The sequence below is a fragment of the Palaemon carinicauda genome, chromosome 29, assembly GCF_036898095.1.
Source record: "Palaemon carinicauda isolate YSFRI2023 chromosome 29, ASM3689809v2, whole genome shotgun sequence".
In the NCBI taxonomy this organism is placed as follows: Eukaryota; Metazoa; Arthropoda; class Malacostraca; order Decapoda; family Palaemonidae; genus Palaemon; species Palaemon carinicauda.
Genome location: NC_090753.1, coordinates 52627079 through 52634578, shown reverse-complemented (window position 1 = coordinate 52634578; position 7500 = coordinate 52627079).

Below are 7500 nucleotides of genomic sequence, written 5' to 3'. Positions count from 1 at the left end.
ATATATTTTTGGGCTCAAGCCATGTCGTCCTGATGGGAGTTCCTATAGGGTAGCTTCCTTGGGTATATTACAACTACGGCGATATTCCCAGAGAATTTACCTTAACGTACCCAGAATTCTAACTCCTGGAGCGAATATCCCTAATGAAAGTACCAGGGATATCGCAAAATATCAGAGGACGTATTCTTGACACGCCACATGGCAATCTGCACCCCGAACAGAGATAACACTTCGAAGGGGTCAATTGGCAAGAAAACGAAAACGAGAAAGAAAACTGAGAGCCGTTCGTAAGGCTCTCTCCTCTCCCGTTTCGTGAGCGTGCCCTGCGCCGATTCTGGCACTATCTGCATTCCTTTTTTGCGTAGCTTAACAATTCGGTGTTTTTTCCTGTGTTTCTAGCAAAATCTTGGATTTAATCATCTTTTTATGGCTTCTCCAACTTCGTCTGCCTCTGATAAGTTGATTACCATTTCTTTTATGTATAAATGTAGGCTCTTGGTAAATTTTAAAGTGATTAATAGTAATAATCTTTGTTACAAGAGCCGTTGCCTACCGGAGGCGTCCTGGACGCTGTCGCTCGCTAGGTATGAGTTTTAGTTAGCCAGAGCGACGTTCCCGGTTGTTTTGCTTTAATAAATTTTAGCTATTTAGCGTTACATAGGATTTCCTTAATCGTGCTTTTAGTATTTTGGTTTTGGCGAAGTATTTGCCAATGCTGGCCTACGCTAGACCATGTAGCCTAGTCGTTTGGCCCTAGTACTTTCCTGCATGATTTTGGATGTCCGAGTGTTTTAAAATTTTATTGAAGCTTTAGGCACCTTTATACATTTAAGATTATGTTGATTATTTCCAAGATAGTATACGAGTGAGTTTCGGTGAGTTAGGTAATCGATTCTCTTGGTGCCTAGGCTATGTTGCCTATGGACCCTTTGTATACTTTATCATGCTCCCCGGTGGCTTTCTTGTCTTCGGAGAAGGTATGCAATCCCTTTCCCTCTATTTAAGCCTCGGGCTTAACCCTAGTGGTTTATCTGAATTAGCTTTCGATATAACTATATTGGGGTGTTACTGTACCTTCCTGTTCCAGTAAGTCTGGCTTCAGAGAGGGGCAGAACAACAGAGTTTTTATTCTGAATCTGTGTTTGTCTGGCTTGGGGTAGAGTCTCCCTAGCTAGCCTGGCACAGACGTAGGAGGTTTAACCTCCTTAGGTCACTCCCGAAGGTTTCTGTACGAGATGATTCCTTCATTTGTGATCTAGCAGACTAGTCCTCGTTGCTATTCTCGGTGGGAGGATGAGATCCTTTCCCCGGGAGTAGCAGCACCTTCCTTGTTTTGGTTCTGTGGGGGTTAGCAAGTATTGCTGGGCCCCCTCCTTGGATCTCCCTTAGGCTAAGATGAGTTTTCTTGGCTGCGGGCGATTCTTTACTAAAGCAAGGTTGGTAGGACCCTCTTTGTCCCTTTCCCCTCTATCTCTGTTTCAGCATAGCCGTTACAGTACTGTACGTCATTCTACATCTGGACCTAGTATAGGTTAGGATGTGGAATTGACTCAGCCGGCCGGCAAAAGTCTTCTTGTTGAGTGCTGCCCGGACCTCCCTTGGTCCCTCATCCATGCCTGTCTGTAGAGCCAGACGGCATTGGTCAGGAAGCCTGAATTAGATTCTCCCCTTCCTTATGCACTCTTTCGGTTTACCGGGCCTTGAGGTAGTATACTCTCGTATCCTGGCATCCATTCGGTTTTCTTCTAGTGCTGTACCCGACCCGGCTGCCGGCTTATCTGGCCGGCAGCCGGGCAGTCGGAGTTCTCTGGTTCTTTTGCTGCTGGCTGGCATCGGTTGTTTACCTTTGCCGACCAGCTATTGTCACGCCCTCTTCTGCCGGTCGCTATGAGCAGTGACTGGCAGACGGGTGCTACCTTGGGTAGTTGCCTGCCGGCAATCATTGCCGGCCGACATTGGCTGTTGCCGGCCGGCAGTTACTGCCAGCCGGCACATGCATTCGAACCAGCGTTCTGCCGCCTTATAGCTGTTAAGTAGTATATTTTAAAGCTATTTATGGTGTGTGCCGGCCGGCCCGGCGCATTACCTTCTATACTGTACCAGTATTCTTCAGTATAGCATATACTGTAGGAAGAAAACTATAGTGTAGTTTTGGTACAACACTGTGTTTTCTAACACTTTTGTGTTGTCTTGCACAACCCTTTGGTGTTGCCTTACAGATAAGAAAGTGAGTTCTTTCTTGTCTATTATCCGGTATTTTAAAATCATACTTTAGGTGTGAGCTACACCTTTTTCCTCTGGAAATTTTTTTGTGGTTACTCTAGGACAGATTAACCATACGATTTTATTATCTGGAAGGCTACAACAATTGGTTGTGCGGGAAACACAAGTGTGTGTCTTTCCTTTCTGATTGTTATGCTAAGCTGTGTATATCCAGTGATACGTAGTTCACTTGATACTCATGGAAATTTCTTCTCTTTACAGGAGGACCATCCGAAGTGCTGAAGTGTTTTCTGCAACGTCCGCAGTGAGAACTTCTGCGGACATGAGTCATGTAGGAGGCACGCAGCATGCGCTGTCTCCAAGGGTGATCTCCGGTATTGGGATCCTCAGGTATGTACCGTGTACTCTAATCTGATTACTGAGGCTTTTGATTCGCCTAAGACGGTTGAATTAAGGGATATAGCAAGGGAGAAGCTTCGTACCTGGGTAAGAAGCTTCCAGAAGAACACCTCTGGACCTTATCTTCCAAGTGAGAAGATGAGGGCTTGCCTTTTCCCTAGGGCATCAGCTGATGCTGTGATTCCCCAGCCTCAAGAGGAGATCCCCTAGTTCAGATCCCGGTGGATGCTGAAGTCGCGGTTGCCTTGCAAGACATCCAGTTGGACGACAGGATGTCAGACGTGTCCGAGCGTCTGGAGGAAGACCTCCTTGCAGGAGGCCAGGATGAAGATCAAGCTCCAGACATTGTAGAGGAAGAGGCCGACAAAGTGTCGGCTGCTCCGGTTCAGATCCCTGAACCTATTCCCTCAACATCGTCCGCTCTCCCAGCAGAGCTGGGACAGGCCCTCTCCTCCATTGTTGGAATGATCCAACAAATGCAGAAGGAAAATAATGAGAAGGCGGCTGCAATGGAACTGCAGATGCAGAGGATTGCAGCATCACGTGGGCCTCAGAAAAGGCTCAACGTGAAAGACCTTCCCTTGTGCTCTGATGCTAACCCATGGAGGTATGCTGAGCACATGCCGATGACGATTGGGAAGATCGTCATGTCGGATAAGTTGGGTTCAATTCCCATAGAGGAGGTGGAATTCTGGCCCAGCAAAGGTGCATATCCGGACTGCTATGTCCGGTTGAGGAAGGAACCAGCATCAAAGGAGGAGACAGAGCCGAAGGAGGTCATAGTGATGGACCACGCTAAGGCTCAAGCTTTACTTTCATCGTCAATGAAAGAGAGGGGCTTCTCAAACTCAAAGGTGGCTGCATTGAGTAAGAAGCTCCCTTCCTTTGTGTCCTCTCCTGCTAGAGCCTTCCTCTTTTTGCAGAAAGGGTTTGCGGCTGTGCTAAAAGCAGTCGAGGCTGGCAAACCTTGCCCCTCCTTGGAAGAGTGTAAACCCTTGTCGCTGGCCCTACCTATGGACCACAAGGACTGGAGGGACGTCCATCTTACCTTCTCAGTCGGGAAGTTGGAGGCTGATATTGCCGGACGTCAGTTCGGTGAGAACCTCCCTAAGCTGTCTGACTTTCTTTTGCGGAGGGAGCTTGAGACAAAAGAAAGACTGGCTGCCTCAATGTCTCTTCAGACTACTCTTGAGACGATGGCACGTGACCCCAAGGTCCATGAAATGTTCATGGTAGTGGCCAAGACTCATCTGGCCACAGTGACGAAGGATCTTTACAGCTTCGTCAGAGCGAGGAGAGCTTGTAGGGAGTTCGTGTTCACCTCGGCTACGGTGAGGCACGAGCCAAGGAAACTAATCTCCTCCAACATTTGGGGCAAAGACCTTTTCCCTAGTGAATCGGTCAAAGAAGTTGTCGATAAGGCCGCCACGGAGAATAGAAACCTTCTCCAGAAGTGGGGCCTGTCTATCAAGAGAAAGTCTTCCCCAGATGAGGGTCCCCAACCTAAGAGGAAGACTAATAGGACTAGGCTACCGTCCCGGCCAGCCAAGCCAGTTAGACAGCAACAGCAACAGCAATTGCCGATCCCTTCTGTGCCCCAGATGGTGGCACAAACCCCGACCACATTTCAGTGGGTACCCCAGGCCGTGTCGACACAGTCCCCGGCATTCAACCCAACGTTCGAATGACAGTCAACTTCCTTAAGAGCAAAGCCTAGAGGAGCAGCCAGAGGCTCGTCTAGGCGCCCCTCAAGGGGAAGGGGATTCAGGGGTGGTCGCGGTCGGGGAGGCAAGACCTCAGGACAACAGTCCAAGTGAGATGATACCGGTAGGAGGGAGACTTCAGTATTTTCGGGATCGGTGGACCTTCGATCCCTGGGCCCACAGCCTACTCAAGAATGGACTGGGCTGGACCTGGTACAGCACTCCACCCCCGTGCCCTCGGTTTTTCCAACACTCCACCCCCGTTCTGGAGGAGTACAACCAAGATCTGTTGGAGAAAAAAGTGATCCGATGGGTAAAGTCCCTCAAATTCCAAGGGAGGCTGTTTTGTGTTCCCAAGAAGGACTCGGAAAAGCTCAGAGTCATTCTGGACTTGTCGCCACTCAACAAGTTCATAGTGAACTGCAAGTTCAAGATGCTAACACTGCAACACATAAGGACCTTATTGCCCAAGAGGGCATTTACCGTCTCCATAGATCTGTCAGACGCCTATTGGCACGTTCCAATCAATTGTCGACTCTCCCCCTACCTAGGGTTCAAGCTACAACGAAGACTATACGCCTTCAGAGCCATGCCTTTCAGGCTAAATATAGCCCCAAGGATCTTCACGAAGCTTGCGAGCGTAGCTCTCAAACAATTACGCCTAAAGGGAATTCAGGTAGTAGCCTACCTGGACGACTGGCTGGTGTGGGCAGCGGGCAGCATCCAAGACAGAATGCTTGCAAGCTTCCATTCAAGTGATCCAGTTCCTAGAGTATCTAGGCTTCAAGATCAACAGAAAAAAGTCTCGACTTTCTCCATCTCAAAAGTTCCATTGGCTGGGAATCCACTGGAATGTCACACCGTTTTTCCATCCCGGCAAAGAAAAGGAAGGAGATAGCGGGTTCTGTCAAGAGACTTCTAGATTCCGAGAGGATATCAAGACGCGAACAGGAGAGAGTACTGGGTTCTCTCCAGTTTGCTTCGGTGACAGACCCGGTGTTAAGAGCACAGCTAAAGGATGCAACCGGAGTTTGGAGAAGTTATGCATCAAACGCCCGAAGAGATCTGAGAAGACCAGTTCCTCTTCGTCTATGTACTCTTCTCAGGCCTTGGTCCCAAGCCAGACATCTAAAGAAGTCGGTTCTTCTTCAACCACCTCCCCCGTCGGTGACAATTCACTCAGACGCCTCGAAGGAGGGATGGGGAGGTCACTCTCATCGGAAAAAAGTCCAGGGGACTTGGTCCAAGCTATTCAAGACCTTTCACATAAACTTTCTAGAAGCTATGGCAGTGCGCCTTACCTTAAAGAAAGTCTCCCCGCGTCACTCGATCCACATAAGGTTGGTGCTGGACAGCGAGGTAGTTGTGAGATGCTTGAATCGACAAGGATCAAGGTCACCACCTCTCAACCAGGTGATGCTGGCCATCTTCCGATTGGCGGAAAAGAAGAAGTGGTACCTGTCGGCAGTTCACCTTCAAGGAGTCCACAATGTGACAGCGGATGCTCTATCCAGGTTCACACCGATAGAGTCGGAATGGTCCCTAGACGCAAGATCATTCTTCTTTATCTTGAGTCAAGTCCCAGAACTGCAGATAGACCTCTTTGCGACGAAAGACAACAAGAAGTTGCCCCTGTACGTGTCCCCGTACGAGGACCCCTTGGCGGAAGCAGTGGACGCGATGTCCCTCGACTGGAACAGATGGTCCAGGATTTACCTGTTCCCTCCTCACAACCTTCTGTTGAGGGTCCTCAACAAACTGAGATCCTTCAAGGGAGTAGCGGCAATAGTGGCCCACAAGTGGCCGAACAGCGTGTGGTTCCCTCTGGCATTGGAACTACGGTTGAAGTTTCTACCGCTACCAGATCCAGTTCTGACCCAGCGAGTCCAGAAGTCGACTGTTTGCGCTTCATTACAGAAAACCCGGACCCTGCAGCTCATGATTTTCTCTCCCTAGCGGTGAGAAAGCGTTTTGGGATCTCGAAAGCCAGCATAGACTTCCTAGAGGAATATAAGAGCAAATCCACTAGAAGGCAATATGAGTGATCTTGGAGGAAATGGGTGGCCTTTGTCAAGGACAAGAATCCGCAGGAGATCACGACGGACTTCTGCTTATCTTTCTTCATCCACCTCCATGGTCAAGGGTTGGCAGCGAACACGATTTCAACGTGTAATTCTGTTTTGACAAGACCCATTCTATATGCCTTCCAGGTCGACCTCGCTAACGAGATCTTTAATAAAGTTCCGAAAGCCTGCGCTAGGCTCCGACCGTCAGCACCTCCAAAGCCCATTTCATGGTCTTTAGATAAAGTTCTTCATTTTGCTTCGCTGTTGAACAATGAGGAGTGTGCATTAAAGGATTTGACCCAAAAAGTTATTTTCCTATTTGCACTCGTGTCCGGGGCCAGGGTTAGTGAGATTGTAGCCCTCTCGAGAGAGGAAGGTCGTGTTCAGTTCCTGGATGGGGGAGAACTGAACCTGTTTCCGGATCCTACGTTTCTTGCCAAGAACGAGTTACCCACCAACAGGTGGGGTCCCTGGAGAATCTGCCCTCTGAAAGAAGATGCATCTCTATGTCCAGTAGAATGCCTAAAGGTCTATCTTCGCAGAACTTCAGACTTCAAGGGTGGTCAACTGTTCAGGGGAGAAACGTCAGGCTCAAATTTATCTCTGAAACAACTCAGGGCGAAAATCACATATTTTATTCGCAGAGCGGATCCTGACAGTACACCCGCAGGTCACGATCCGAGGAAAGTTGCTTCATCCTTAACTTCATCAATTGTATGGATTTTGAACATCTTCGTTCATACACTGGCTGGAAGTCTTCCAGAGTTTTCTTTTGTCAATATGCGAAGCAAGTGGAGCAACTAAAGAGATCTGTGGTAGCAGTGGGTGGCGTCGTTAACCCTGCTGTTCAACTCTGCGAGGAACAGTGGTTTTAATTGGGACGATTAATTCCAGGGTGAGTGTGTAGTTACATGCTGTACTACAAACTAAGTGAGGGCACTGAGTGGCCCACGTTGACTGTTCCACTTTCAAAGGTGAACATAGCATAAGTGCAGACATGCGTGCCGAGCGTTTCTAACGCTAATGTGACTGATTAGTAATACAGACTTCTATGGCTTTGATACCTTGGTATGTTAAAAGTGGCACTAATGTTTTTCTTTCAAATAAAC